Source organism: Salmo salar, chromosome 22, assembly GCF_965601325.2.
Source record: "Salmo salar chromosome 22, fSalSal1, whole genome shotgun sequence".
NCBI lineage: Eukaryota > Metazoa > Chordata > Actinopteri > Salmoniformes > Salmonidae > Salmo > Salmo salar.
In genome coordinates, this window is record NC_138312.1 from 16,962,307 (window position 1) to 16,977,915 (window position 15,609).

The following is a 15,609-nucleotide window of genomic DNA, read 5'->3' on the forward strand; positions in this document are numbered from 1 at the left end:
TTCTTTGTTTTCTTTTTCTATTTTTACCTTTACTTTCCCAGTTTTGCTTGTTTGGCAACCTCCCTAATGTTTTTTTCCAGAAGTTGTGCCCCTCTTTGTTTCATTGGCAGTAGGACTGTGGCCTTTGATGAACTGTGAGAACCATGATGGCAGGCCCCTTTGAGAGGCCTGGGGAGTTGGCACAGGGAGAGTCCTAGTAATCAAGCTCTCTCAGGCTAAAGAAGGGAGAAGGGGGAGCCTTTGAAATGTCCTTTGTTCTCCAAAGTCAAATTAGACAGTGAGCAGCATGCCATCGAGCAACTTTCCTTACTAGCTGAGAGCAGCATCACTGGCAATTTGAAGAGAAGCCAATAAACACAGGAGCAGAGAGAGCACTGGGGTGTTGTTGATCATTTCCCCAAAGGACGTGGTCTATCATGCTTTTGGTTCATTGGCTGTCCAACCAATTGTATTATGCCCTCAAAGCCCAGGTCTTCTGTGTTGTTGTCTTCTCATTAAATCCAAAAGACAAAGGAGTTAATTAAAGATCCCCCAACAAGCTCTGTCATTAAGAGAACAGGAGGTAAGGGATGTGCTTCATGAGAGCCTCACATTGTCAAGTCATATTAATCATGTAGAGACACTCATTGAGAAAAACAAGCTGGTACTTCTGGTACATTTTAGAACCGATTTCCAACTGGGAAATCCAATCAAAAACACATTCCCTCTTATGCATATTATTCTTCCTCTATTGTATTGGATAGCAAACTTCAATTGGTAAATGTCATATATTTGTCCAGACTTTGTTTCAGTTTACAGCACTGGGGGAATCCAGAGAGATACACTTCAAGCTGTGTAGGTTGAATATAATACAGTCTTGCTAAATCCTATTTGATCCTGTACCATTTGCTTATTTTCAGCGACAGGGAGGCAGGAGAAAGCAGTAAAACGACAAAGTGCTGATGGGAGATTTCATTGTGTAGTATATTTATATATTGCTGACTGGACAGACTTGAGCTCATCGATCAATTAATCATCATTGCATGACAGCCATCAATACTCTACCCAGAGCTCTACCCATATCTAAAGTTAGTTTCCCTAAAAAGGTAATTTTGTTGGTGAGCATCCAGTGTCCTCGTTAATGCCCTAACTGCAATACTTCTGTTTACAGTAGAATCCAGTAGAATTCAAAATGACAAAATGTGTTTTTGCACAAGGACATTGTAAAGGAAAGAGGATAGGGGGAGTATTCTCAGAGGAAGATGACACAGGGTAGGTTGTGTGTGCAGCTGAAATGCCAGCCAGCAATGTGACCTCTTCCCATCTGCTTCCTTCCGCCACCTGAGAAAAACACTATAGTAAATACTACAGTAAAACACTGCAGTCCGCAAAAACACTACTTTTTTAACAATAGTAAATACTACAGTATATAATTTGCATATGCCCTGCCCATTCCTCTTTCCATGTCCCAATTTGTGTCACCCATAAGTGAAAAACCTACATGCCAAGTATAGATCATATTGTGTTACATACAAGTTATAGAAAAGAGCAGAAGCTATACCTACCTACCTACCTACCTACCTACCTACCTACCTACCTCTGAAGCTCCCCAGCTCTGAAGCTCCCCAGTCTTACCTACCTACAGGTTATGAAAAATGTGCTCTTTTAGTATTTCTCCAGTAGGTTTCCTCACGGAGAAAGCCTCCACTTCTATGTCAAAGATAATAAAACAGAAACACTATAATAAATACTAGTCATGTCTACAAAAACACTACAGTAAATACTACAGTATATGACAGTATGCAAAAAATGAGAGTAAATACTACAGTATACTATAGTCCACAAAAACACTACAGTAAATACTACAGTATACTACAATTCGCAAAAACACTACATTGATTACTTAAGCAATATGGCACGAGGGGTGTGGTATATGGTCAATATACTATGGCTTGCTGTTCATATGCACGACGCAAAGCGGTGTGCCTGGATACAGCCCTTAGCCATGGTATATTGGCCATTTCCCACAAACCCCCAAGGGGCCTTATTGCTATTATAAACGGTTTACCAATGTAATTAGAGCAGTACAAAAATTGTCATACCTGTGGTACACGGTCTGATATACCACGGCTGTCAGCCAATTAGCATTCAGGACGCTAACCACCCAGTTTATAATATACTATATAGCACAGTTTTCTTTTACTTCAGTATTTATACTATTGTTAATAGTAAATACTACAGTATACTCCAATACTACACTTTAGTCTGCAAAAACAATACAGTATACTATAGTATTTTCTTGTATACTGTGGTATGATTTCTTTCTCCATTTCCTCTCCCCTCCCCATGGGTCTAAGGAACAGATGGAGCACGGTGCTTCCAAAGCCCCATCATTACAGGATGGATTATGTCACTGGCAGGAGCCTTCCATTGTTGTCCATTTGGTGTATCGTTATCTCCAAGGTAACAGGGGTGGCTTCCAAAGCTACATTGTGCCAGGCGTCCCCCTGTTGGAGTGGAAGAGAGGATCCTCGCTCCTTACTCACAGGCTGCTGTCTCCCTCACTCTCCAGCTGGGTTCCACTTCCAACAATGCGTGTTTGTGCTCTTATGATGTGGGAACCACAGGACACTGTTCCCTCATATGGCCATGTTTTTTATTTGGTCTATATTACCTCTGAATTCTAATGTCTCACACACACACACACACTTTTCTTTAATGAGTCAGTGATTCATTACATGATGTTCTGGCTGTAAGTGGGTCTCTTTTGTTAAGTCTCATAGCGCCACTTACTGCAAAAATTGTAGCAGTGCGATAGTGTGCTTGTGCTAGAAGGCCGCTAGGTGGCGACAATGTAAAACATTAATCATAGACTTTCCCCAAGTCTCTCCTTGGACTGGTGTAGTGCCCTTTCTATGTTGACATTGGGTGTGTTCAAGTGGATCACTTTTGTCAAGACGTTGACCAACGTTGGTCACCGCCTTTCAAAGTGTGTTGCATTATGGGTATAAAAATTGTCTGACTTGTGTCATCACATGTCAACTGTATGGCCTTTACAACAACCATGTGATCAAAGGTCATGAACTTTCAACAGCAGTCGACTGGACAGTTGCTCCTCACCAACTGCAACTTGAAGTCGGAACCAAAGCATTGTGGGAGACAACTTTTTTCAGTTTTTTTTCTAAGCAAAAGGCGCTACAGGCTCCTAAATGGCTGATGTCGCCACCAATCATTGGTTATTATCAATGCATGTTTACTGTTTTGGGTGGATGAGTATTTAGAGCTTAAATACATCTTCATCCTTATATTCTTGTAATCTAATTACATAGGCTACATGTGATCCACATGTGGGGGCAACATTGTAAAACAGAGTGCGTGTAGGTTGGTTTCTGTATGGACCTCGCTTTGTGCACAGGGAGCATTGTCATGCTGAAACAGGAAAGGGCCTTCCCCAAACTGTTGCCACAAAGTTGGAAACACAGAATCGTCTAGAATGTTATTGTATGCCTTAGCGTTACGATTCCCCTTCACTGGAACTAAGGGGCTTAGCCCGAACAATGAAAAACAGCCCCTGACCAAACTTAACAGTTGGCACTATGCATTGGGGCAGGTACAGTGGCGGTTCTAGACCATTTCAACTGGGGGGGCCAGTTGTACTGTGAGAGAAGCCAGTTACATTAGACGTTATTGTTGTCATATCGTTTTCTTCACTGCATTGCAGGCATTAGCAGGCAAAAGACCATGTTCATAATCATTCAATAATTTATTTCCATTATAATTTTAATTTGCATTACATATTCAGTATCAGGTCACATCAACTGTATTCTCCGGTTTTTGTGTTTTTTTGGTTGCAAAAAGATAAGCAAATTCATCTAGACTCAAGGCCTTGCCCTCCTTGACTCAATACTTAATACACCTAAATTGCTTAATCTGTCAGCTGACATTGTGGACCTGAGATACGTTTTCACCAGCTTCAGTGCAGAAAAACTCTGTTCACAAGAAGCAGTACTAACAGGGATTGAAACAGCTATCTTGCACAGTTTAAAGAGCTCAAAGAAAACTTCTTTATAAGGCTCAATGAATAATGTCAGCTCTACTACACTGGAGGGTCTCTGCATGCCACTCTGTATTTTCCTTCCTAAAAGTCTTCTGAACTGATGTAGTTCATGCCCCAAATCCTCAATATTTGATTCATACATTCAAGCAAATGGAAACAGGGACTTCTCTTTGAGAAACACATTGCTTGTAGGGTTTAGAGTTTGGATGCCATTCATTATGTCACAGTTTTTGCTAGGGAACCTTCTGTTAAGCTCATTGAGCATATGATCTAAAACAGGGAAGAAAAGGGTTGTACGAAAACTGCCCTTTTCTTGTTCTGAATCTGACCTCTGACCCACTGTACTGAGTACACCGTCTCCATTAAACTGAGAGCTTAGCTTTTTTGGTCGTTTTGCAGGGGGGTGTATTGCAGTATCACATTGCTCAGCTGTGTTCAACACTTCATTCCATAGGTCATCAAAAAATGACTCATCCCTGTAGTCATTCAAAGTTTGAACTAAGGCTTCAACTAAATCAACAGCCTTTGACAGGTCAAGGGATGAAGACTGTAGCATATCTGATAGAAATGTTGCTTCTCCAAACACTTTCTGGAGTGTAACAAGGCACACAATGAATTGTAAATCTGTCTGTGCAAGCAGACCTCGTGCCTCAACAGATCTGTCACCATTGTTCTTGGACTATGTCTTTCAGGACTTGCTTAATGGCAGGTAATCTATCCATAATAGTATGTAGAGCCATATATCGACATGCCCAGCGAGTGTCACTTAGTCTCTGAAGCTCTCTAGGTGCACCTGGGTACATCTCTTTTTGTATGCTAAGCCATTTTTGATGCACATATGACCTAGATGTGAAGACGTAAAGTCTTTCTAGTAAGAAGAACTGTCCTACCTCAGGGACAGCTTTGACAGTATCCACTAAAACTAAGTTTAGACAGTGTGCACTGCAGTGGATGTCAAAAGCATGCTTTGCTTGTTCTTTAATGCGTGCCTGGATGCCTGAATGCTTGCCACTCATAACGGAAGCACCGTCATATGCTTGGCCTACTAGGTTGTTTTTGTATTCAAGACCATGACTTTCTAATATGTGTATGATTTTGTCAGTAAGCCCTGCTGCATCTAGTCGATCAGCCGATTCAAAGTGGAGAAAGCTCTCATGGACAGCTCCTCTGAGATAGATCCTGAGTACTAGAGATATCTGCTCCTTTTTTTTTTTTACATCTTTTGTTTTGTCTTGTCTTCCATTATGCTAAAGACCTCACTGTCTTTCACTTCTTCAATCATTTTTGTTCGAACCATGTCTGCCAAACAACTCAGAACCTCATTCTGTATCCCTTTGCTTGTATATTTTGCATTATGAATGGAAGTCAACCTTTTTTTCACAGTTGTGTCATGCTTAGCTATTGTTTCTGGGATTGCCATGACGTTCCCTTTATTATCTGACTCTGCAGACTCATCGTGTCCTCTTTGTGCAATGTTTTGTGTTGCTGTAAGTAGTAGTACTTCTATTGTTTTAATATAGTCCCGATTTTCTTGAATCTGTTTGTTGTGTTCCTTGTTTAGGGCATTTACCAGTGTTGCGTTACTTTTTACAGCTTTCTGATAGTCTCTCCATGTAATCATTGCTTGTTTGTGCCGCTCAGACCTGGCATGAATTGCAAATCCCCCCTCTTTGTAAGTTGCCTTCTTCCTGTTGTTAAAACACAATTGTGACTCAAATACAGTCTCTGAGACTTTGGGAGGGCTAAAATGCCTGCAGGCGTAACAAAACACAGAGTCAGATTGTTTTGAATATTCAAGCCAGGGGTGGATATGGTACCAGGCCGCCTTGAAGCTCCTCCTCCGGTCCCCCATCAGAGTTCTTGGGTATATGTTCATTGGCTGCACCGGTGGTTCCTCCCAGGATTTGCTGATATCTGCCAAAGAAAAAAATATACAATTAAAAGTATCCATTTGGGTCATTTTAGATATACCATTGCCATCAGGCAACTTCTGAAATCCATCTGATATCTATATCACAAGCCCAATAGCATATTAAATAAGAATTCATTTCAATCACAAAACGACTCATTTCTATACACCATATAAACTGACTAATTACACTGCTTCACAAGTAACCACAGATTTATTCAACATCACAAACCTGATGGTCCACTGCATGTGGACGCACGAGGCTCCTCTGTTGGTGTCTCAGCCTCTACCTCAGTCTCTCCATCTGTCTCACTTTCCTGCTCTACTATGCCTTCACTCTGTCTCTCCAATGGACAAGTCTTCCTGCTCTCTCTCTGCAGGCTCTCTGCTCTCTCCACACCTGAACCATCTGGCTCTGTCTCACTGTCTGCCTTGTCTTTTCTTTGGAAGAAGGACATGATGTCCTTCTTTCTCTTCATTTTGGTGAAAACTAAAGAGCAAAAGCAATGGGGGCCACGCGTATTAATTCATTTACTTAAAATAACTGACTTGCTAGGTAACTACCCTTTATGTCTAACCGTTTTACGTTACAATGCGTTTACGGAGTGTGGTTTAAGTAAAAACACTCAGCACCATGAGTTTGTTGATGATATATTTGATCCTTTTTCATGCTGCCACAAAGTAACAAACGGCCAGGTTAAGATAAGCTGATCTAACGTTACACTTCTGTAATGCATTTAATACAAATACAACATATTAACAATTTTACTCACCTCTATATTTCCTTCTTTGTGCTTGAACTATAAAAATTATTTCATACTCCACATCGGAATGTCTTACAACTTCTGAATAGAAAAAAACTTGCAGATGCATGTGGTTGTGTTACTGCCTAAAGCCGCAGCTGTTGTGTTCCGCCTAAAGCCGTCCCTCTAGAAAATGTGTGGGTTAAATTAGTGTTCCACGTTGCCACTGTCTAATAACAGATGTAAAAAACGAACGACAGCAAAAATGTGTTGTGTAAAAATTATTTCATACTCCACATTTAACGGGGCCACGAGGTGGTCCAAAATTGTTGTCACAGGGGCACTGGTCCCAACTGGCACCCCCCCAGAACCGCTAGTGGGCAGGTAGCGATCTCCTGGCATCCGCCAAAACCAGATTTGTCCGTCAGACTGCCAGATGGTGAAACGTGATTGATCACTCCAGAGAAGACGTTTCCTCTGCTCCAGAGTCCAATTGCGGAGAGCTTTACGCCACTCTAGCCGACACTTTGCATTGCGCATGGTGATCTTAGGCTTGTGTGTAGCTGCTCGGCCATGGAAACCCATTTCATGAAGCTCCCAACGAACAGTTATTGTGCTGACGTTGCTTCTAGAGGCAGTTTGGAACTCGGTAGTGAGTGTTGCAACCGAGGACAGACATTTTTAAAGCGCTACAATGTTTGTCTATGGAGATTGCATGGCGGTGTGCTCGATTTTATTCCCCTGTCAGCAATGGGTGTGGCTGAAATAGCTTAATCCAATAATTTGAAGGGCTGTCCACATACTTTGTATATATAGTGTATCTGTTTTTTTGCATTGTACGAGTCTCAATCCTTCGCCTCCGTCTATGTCGCACTTCCGCATCTGCGGTGAATGGTGACAGAGCTAGAGCCGTGTTTGTCAGACCATCCCTTAAAATCGGACTCGTCACAAAATTGTCTGTAGCGTCCGAACGGTTTTTCAAACCCCTCTATGGATAGACATGATGCTGTTCTCCGTTTTGCTCTACGACCCCTACAAGTGTCTTCGAACCCTCGCCAACTTCTGTCTGTAGCGTCCGAACAGTTTGGGCTACACACAAATATGTGAAAAGGTGAGACACACAAGAATATGTAAGGCGGTTGTTTTGCTCTAGGACGCTCACAAGACTCGTCTAAGTTCCCCCGGTACCATGTATGGACGTCTGCATGGAGACTGTTTAGTGACAAAAATAAGGGACGTGTAAAAAAGTATATCTTTTTTTATTCCAGATCTATCTTACATCTCTCAGATATAGGACAGACACTTCGTAACAATGTGTTTGTATGGGCTAATAGTAGTAAGCCCAAATACAATGTTTAATCAAATGATTTTTGTGTATATTTTTTCATACTTCAAGAGGTCTTAAACTTCAAAATAAAATAGCATAATGACCCTTGGTATTACCTTCTTAAAACAATTCCATATAGCTTAGTAGAACGCCCCATAACTTATGGTTTAATAAGGGGTTTAAAGGGGGCGTGTGTATGTGTGTGTCTGTCACCAGATGTCAACCGAATTGAACTCTTACAGGAGATTCTGGAGCGGCACCTAAGACGCCGTTTTCCACCAACATCAACAACACACCAAATTATGCAATTTCTCGTGGAATAATGGTGTCGCATCCCTCTAATAGAGTTCCAGACGCTTGTAGAATCTATGCCAAGGCGCATTGAAAATGTTGTGGAGGGTCATGGAAGACACTATGTTGATATTTCCTTTATTTTGGCAGTTACCTGAAGATCCTCATTCAGGGTGTCTAAACTATTTTCTGCCAGTTGGTGGCAGCACAGTATCATCACTAGACATCACTTAGACATTCTGGATGAAATGGAGAGAATACAAAAGAGGCTCACTTCTAAAGCTGGTGTACTGCCCCACTATACAATTTTATTACACGTCTTTCTCTTTGAAGATTTGCACCACTGCTTGCTAAAAGAAGCAGAGCTATGCTGGATTGGATGCTATTAAGGATTAAAAAACTTCTATGTGGGATTGAAAAAACTTTTAATCTGTAACTATCTCCTCTAGCCAAGTTAAATCCTCCAACGCCAATACCTTGACTGGTTGATATTTTTATTTTTTTATTGGTCTGATTACCTTTGTATCTTATAAAATGTCAGTCCCCTTTTCATCTGTCTCTTTGGTTTCAGTATTCTCCAGAGAATGTCCAGGGGCCAGGATGTCACATAGACCCCAGTGAGGTGATTCTTCAGGGATGCTCCTGCTACTCCCACTCCTGCCAGAGAGAGAGCTCCTCCTGCCTGCAGACATATGGACAGACATATGACAGGCTGGCACCAGGACCAGAGGAGATACTGTCAATTGTTACTGCAGGCCTATGCTTGAGTGTAACGCCTTGTGTGGCTGTAGTGCGGTCTGCAAGTAACCGGGTGGTCCAGAGAGGCCTGGGGCTCAGGTTGTGTGTCTACCCCACAGAGGACAGGGGCTTGGGGGTGCCAGCACTGGAGCCAATTTCCTGTGGGACCTTTGTGTGTGAGTACGCTGGGAAAGTGCTCGGCTTTGAGGAGGCCAGGCGTAGAACGCTTTCACAGGGGCCTGAGGACAACAACTACATCATTGCTGTGCGGGAGTATGCTGGACAGGGCCCAGTTAATGTGACCTTTGTGGACCCTATTGTGGTTGAGAATGTGGGGCGATTTCTGAACCACTCCTTCCAGCCCAACCTGTTCATGGTGCCTGTCCAGGTGCACTCCCTGTGGCTCAGTTGGTAGAGCATGGTGTTTGCAACGCCAGCATGGTGTGTGCAATGCCAGGGTTGTGAGTTTGATTCCCACGGGAGGCCAGTACAAAAAAAATTAAAAAAAAATGCATGAAAGGAAATGTATGTATTCACTACTGTAAGTCACTCTGGATAAGAGCGTCTGCTACATGACTAAAATGTGCCCAGGCTGGCCCTGTTCACTGGCAGGGACATCACCCCTCAAGAGCTCACATTCGACTATTCAGCGAGCTATAGCAATACACACTCTATGGGTTGGTTCAGAGTGACCCTGGGACAGAGGCCAGTGGGACAGATACCCTCCAGAGGAAACCATACCGCTGTGGTGCCCAGAACTGTGCCCAATTCCTGCCACTGGACATATCTGTTCTCAACAATTAGATAGAGGAATGTGGTTATTTGTTTCATATCTGTAAGTTGATGTTTTGTAACTTGAAGTGATCATGTTGTACTGGAAAGGAGAGACATTTGCACTGAACCATTGTTTTATTTTTTATTTTGGTCGAATCCAACTCTCCAGTTCTAATGTACGTGTTATTTTATTAAATGTAAATTCTGCACCCAGTGTGTCAGTTCTGTGCTAACAGCATCGTCCATCATTGTAGATAAAGATGGTTCTGTATGACACATCAGTTGCTCCACCTACACAGTCTGCTGATGTAGTCATGCTGTCCGTACCAGTGTGCCATCCATCTGGATTAAAGGGGCAACTTGAATAATATAACTGATGGGGTAAGACAGCTTCAACTGTCATACCCTATCAGAACCCAAAATATAAGCTTGTTATACTGTAATTCTAAACATGCACTGCTTCAAAACATGGTTAAAATCTCATCCCTCAGCTGTTAACCAGAACAAGTGTCACAGTGACCGCTTTGTTGTTTTTCTAAATCCTGGATTGATCCTTCTATGATGATGACCCCCCCCCCCCCCCCCCCCCTCCCCCCCCGTCTGATATAGAGATACAACATTTCTGTCAAAAAGTCTAAACTCCATCTGTGTTGAGCAGACCAACTAGAAGCTCTCTCTGTCAGAGAGTACTTGTGCTATGTGGGGCACGTCCCACCAGACCTAGCTATCGAAACACTTCAGTCCCCAAGTCTCATCGTGCCCTGCCTGGACTGTAAGTCCTCGCCTGACAGCAGATGAATCTACCAGATCTTTATGCCAACTGTCTGATATTGACTACAGTAAAAGACGGTTATGGCTTTTTAGTGGTATGTATTATACTAGGGTTTCCCAAACTCATTGTTCTTGCCCTAGCACTACACAGCTGATTCAAATAATCAAAGCTTGATGATTAGTTGGTAATTAGAATCAGCTGTGTAGTGTTGGGGGAGGGGGGGTGGGGTACGGATGGACGTGCACCCAGGGGTGGCCCAGGACCGGGTTTGGGAAACCCTGTATTATACAAATCATGTGTGCTCCTAGATTGGCGATTGGCTTTAAATGTTGTATGCAAAGGTATTTCTGTGTCAATAGAGATGATCCCCATATCCATTTAACCTTCAAAGATACAGAGCATAGAAGTCATGGGTATCTTGTCTTCATCCCTCAACTTTACAATTCTCTATGTATTTCTGTATTCACAGTGCCCCCCTTGAAGGTATCTTCAGCTTTTCATTGGAGCCAAATCTCCAGAGGTGTGAGACATTAAGAAGGGCCGGAGGGTATTTCAATATAGTAACGGGTCTTATTCCCCTGCCACGGGAGGGGCCACTGTGTCCCACTTTACTGTGACCATTCTTAAATGAGGCCTCTCTCCTCTCAAATGTCCCCACTTCCAGTCTAGACCCGCTTTCATACCAGCTGCTTATTAATATCCACATTTGGGTTAATTAGTAGAGAAACCATGGCGTGTTCAGTCCAGAAATGAGACCAGCGCTCCAGTCACGTTGTGGGGCTGGGCGGGGGTCGAGCAGCGCGGCTCAACCACTAGGTGCTCTCATTTCACTTCACCCGGGTTAAAGCGTGGGCGGAACTGGCACGTATTAGACCAGCTTATTGGTCCTAAAATGAAATCTCTGCCCAGCCGGGCCACCAGCCAGGCAAGCTTTAAGAACGCACCCATCCTCTCTAGCATGTTGGGGAGATGGTAGGCCTCAGTCAGTGTCAGAGAGAGAGATGAACTATAAAGGATGTTATGCATCAACCTACATTTTCTCAGCTCTATAATGAGGGTTCCCTTTGCTCTATATGTTTAGTTTGTTATGTTTGGTTCTGGTTGACCATGGGAATGCTTCTTCTGCCATTCCACTCCTATCAGAGGTGGCACAGTATATCAAACACCTGTGACCACTGAGATTTGTCTTTAATCAAGATATCGGTCAGGTTGGTCTGTGACAGCAGGTGACAGCAATTTTTTCATGAGGAAGCATTTTTCTTTCGCCTGAGTAATTCTGTGTCCGAGCGTTCCAGAACATGTCGAAGCAGAGACCTAATCCTGTTTGTAATACTTGATTTATGTCATTTTGTGAGTAAGCATGCGACCCCTTAAATCCCTATGGCAACAGGATGTGTGTACAGTAGGCGATTGGACAGCAGGGTTGTGTGCGTGGTGCAGGACAGGCAGTCTTCCACACACTGTTCAGGACTGGAGCTGGAACTGAGTGCCTCATTCCCAGAACAGTCACCTAGCAACCAGCACTTAACCACATGAGGTGAACTTCCTCATGGTGATTGCAGTGGGCAGCTGCTACAGCACAGCCTTGGTCACAGTCACACCAGTCGCAACACTTAAGACAGACAGACATTGATTGTAGACTACAGTATGTTATGCTGTCCTTCTATGCTACGACTACAACATGAGTAATACCTGTACCATTTCTTTTTGACCTCAAGAAAAATGTCTACGGCCAAAAGTTTTGCTCGAAATGTCTTCTAAAATGAGTGTGTCATAGCCTTGAACTTTTTCTTGTCCTAGATACATATATAGCGTTAGATACTGGATATTTATTGATCTAGAACATCATGAATCATTTTGAGAGTTTAGGTCTTTAATACTTCAAATGAGAAAGATGATGAAAATAATAACTTGACTGGCCATAGTAAGCTCCAAACGTATAATCAGAAGAACATTGAAGCCAGTGTGGTGGTACTTTCTTGTGTGTGTGTCCACTGACACAATGTTTCGCCAGTGCCTGTTCCACTGATGCTAGGTTAATAAAAGGCTGCTATGATAGAGACATGATAGAGACAACAAGTAGTGGGAGTATAGAGTCTATTTCAGAATGGTCAGAAATATGGTCTGGCAGCCTGTCATTACTGAAGTGGAGCACCTCTCTAATGAAGGAACAGATGTCATTGCCACCGAACTTGGGGCCAAAAAATAAATAAAAATCAGGTCAACACGGATAAAAGAGATTTGTTGGGGCCATATCTAATTTCAAGAAAATTGTTCCAATAGTGTTATGGCTTTTTCAGGGAGTTGGAGTTGTTTTGTAGCTATTTCTATATAGATATTTGACAATAATCGCTGCACTGCTTTCACGGAGTTGGGGATGGGTCATGACCTGATTGCGCTGACACGTTGCTCCTCCATCTCCACTCCCTCTATGGATATAAGGTAGTCCAAAAAGGACATGTTGTCTATATAAACCACTATGCCCCGTCCCAGCATGTCCCGAAACACTTTGTTAATAAAGGCCTGGAAGACTGAAGGAGCATTAGACAGGCCAAAGGGCATGATGAAATACACGTAATGACCCGTGGTCGTGGAAAAAGACAATTTCCATTCGTCACCTACACGAATGAGCACCAGATTGTATGCGCTCCTCAAGTCCAGTTTTGTGAAGTACTGCGCCCCGTGCATTTGTTCGATGATGGTTGGGATGAGGGGTAAAGGATAGCTGAACTTAACAGTGGCTTTATTCAGAGTTCGATAATCAATGCAGGGGCGCAGTCCCCCATCTTTCTTCTTGACAAAAAAAAGCTTGAGGAGGCTGGTGACATAGAGGGGCGGATTAAACCCTGCTGGAGGCTCTCCTGTACGTAGGTCTCCATGGCCTCGGTCTCCGTTTCGGTGAGGGAATAGACGTGTCCTCTCGGGAGGGCTGCGTAAGACAGCAGGTCAATGGCACAATCCCAGAAGCGATGAGGAGGCAGGTGTGTAGCCTGGGTCTTCGAGGAAACCCGGTGCAGATCCTGGTACTCCTCCGGTAAATCCACTTGAGGGGTGTGGTGCGGAATTTCCACCGTAGTGGTGTTGACAGACACTGAGAGACACCTCCCCTGACACTCCTGTGACCAACCCAGCAGTCTCCTCTTGGACCAGGAAATAACAGGGTTATGCCAACTCAACCAGGGGAGACCTAAAACAACAGGGTGCGTGGGGGTGTCTATAATCAAAAAGGTGATCTGTTCTAAATGAGTGTCATGGATCAGCAGAGAAACGGGAACCGTGATGTATGAGCCCTGTCCTTATTAGACCACTATCCAGGGCTCGAACCAGAATGGGTGACTGTAGGGGAACCAAAGGGATGCGTAATGCAGTGGCCAGTGCGCTATCTAACAGATTCCCGGCAGCTCCGGAATCAATCAGAGCTAACGGGAGTGAGGGGCTAGGGTATTCAGGGAATTTGATGGGAAAACACACTGGTTGAGTTGACAGAAACGGAGGGAATGTCTTGCATCCTGCCTGGGTTGGAGCAGGGGAATTCCCTGGCTTGTCACCTCCTCACCTATTTGTGGATAGAGGGCAGGTCAGGGGAAAATGACCCCTTTCTCCACCATAGGAGCAGAGGCCCAGATTCCTCCTTCTCCTACGCTCTGCCTCGGGCAAACGTGCAGAGCCCACCTCCATCGGCTCTGGCCACGGAGCAGGTGTAACCATGGGCTCCGGATACCACGCAGGTCTTCATCTGGACAGCAGGAGGTTGTCCAACCGGATCGCCATGCTGATGAGCTGGTCGAGTGACAGGTTGTCATCACGGCAGGCTAACTCCATTTATACCTCCTCCCGCAGTCCACAGCGGAACACGGTGACCAGAGCGACTCGTTCCATACGGTGGAGGCTGCGATGGTCCGGAACTCCAGGGCGAACTCAGAGGCGGTCCTAGATCCCTGGCGTAGTCAGAATTGGTGCCCCCCCACCCCCCGGCCCTCTACAGGATGATCAAACACCGAGCGGAAGAGGAGGGAAAAGCGCTCGTAGGACTCGACCACGGGTCCACCCGTTTACCAGACCGCGCGACCCCAGTCCAGGGCCCATCCGGTCAGTGCTGAGATGACGGTGGCAACCCTGTCTCTCCCGAAGACTGCCTCGGTGTAGCGAGCAAGGTACAGGTCGCCTTGCAGAAAGAATCCCTTGCATCTCGCTGGTGCACCGTCAAAGCGCTCCGGGAGGGACAGTGGTATTACGCGGACTGGCTCAGATGGGTTGGAGGCAGGTAGTGGTGGTGTGGGGGCTGGTGCCGGAACTGGTGATGAGGCTGGAGGGACTGTACATCCCCCTCCCAACGCGGGATGGTCGCCAGCACGTTGTCCATAGCACTGCCGAATCTGGAGAGACAGTCCTCGTGATGCTGGACTGTCTCTACGATGGTCGCCAGTCCTGCTTTTTCCGCCCTCTCAATTTACAATGGGTCGATCATTCTGTCACGCTGCATAAGGATGGGAGACAGGCGCAGGAATACGTAATAGGGTTTTTTAATTCCTTACCCAAAACAAAAGAGCAAGGCGCAAACCTCTAAATAATTCACGGGATGAGACCCGTAATAACAAGTGCACAAAAATACACATAGCACCAAAAACCGAATAAAACAGAGCATGGGTACTCACAAGACCAACGGACATACTGTAGGACAGTGATCGACAAGGACAATGGGGAACAGAGGGCACACATATATAACATACTAATCAGAGGGAATGGGAACCAGGTGTGCGTAATGAGACAAGACAGTCTGGGGTTGGTGGTAATGAATCCAGTTCAGTGACGCCTAGAAGGCTGGTGACGTAGATCTCCAGAACTGGTGAACGGAATGAGCAGCAGTACCGGGGGGATCCGTATCATTCAACCAAACTCCCCACCTGAACCTGCAGACCCATTGGGTGTTTTCTTTCTAAGCTGTAACAATCCTATTACCAATATTCTTTCTCACCACTACAGTCAGTGACAATCTCTGATAGTACAACATGTTTGGTG

At 44.4% G+C, this 15,609-nt stretch overlaps 1 long non-coding RNA gene, 1 other non-coding gene and 1 pseudogene across 2 annotated transcripts; 2 read left to right on the plus strand and 1 right to left on the minus strand.

Moving 5' to 3' along the window:
* The first annotated feature begins 1,632 nt into the window (after nt 1-1,632).
* On the plus strand, nt 1,633-1,685 carry LOC123729732 (U7 small nuclear RNA). Its single transcript, XR_006761440.1, has one exon. It is a non-coding gene; the product is annotated as a U7 small nuclear RNA (small nuclear RNA).
* A 2,038-nt stretch (nt 1,686-3,723) lies between these two features.
* On the minus strand, nt 3,724-6,949 carry LOC106582862 (uncharacterized). The gene is made up of 2 exons (XR_001323393.3): nt 6,719-6,949; nt 3,724-5,950 (listed from the first exon to the last, which is right to left on the minus strand). It is a non-coding gene; the product is annotated as an uncharacterized LOC106582862 (long non-coding RNA).
* Nucleotides 6,950-7,877: 928 nt separating this feature from the next.
* LOC106582782 (histone-lysine N-methyltransferase SETMAR pseudogene) lies at nt 7,878-10,020 on the plus strand (annotated as a pseudogene).
* The last annotated feature ends 5,589 nt before the right edge of the window (nt 10,021-15,609 follow it).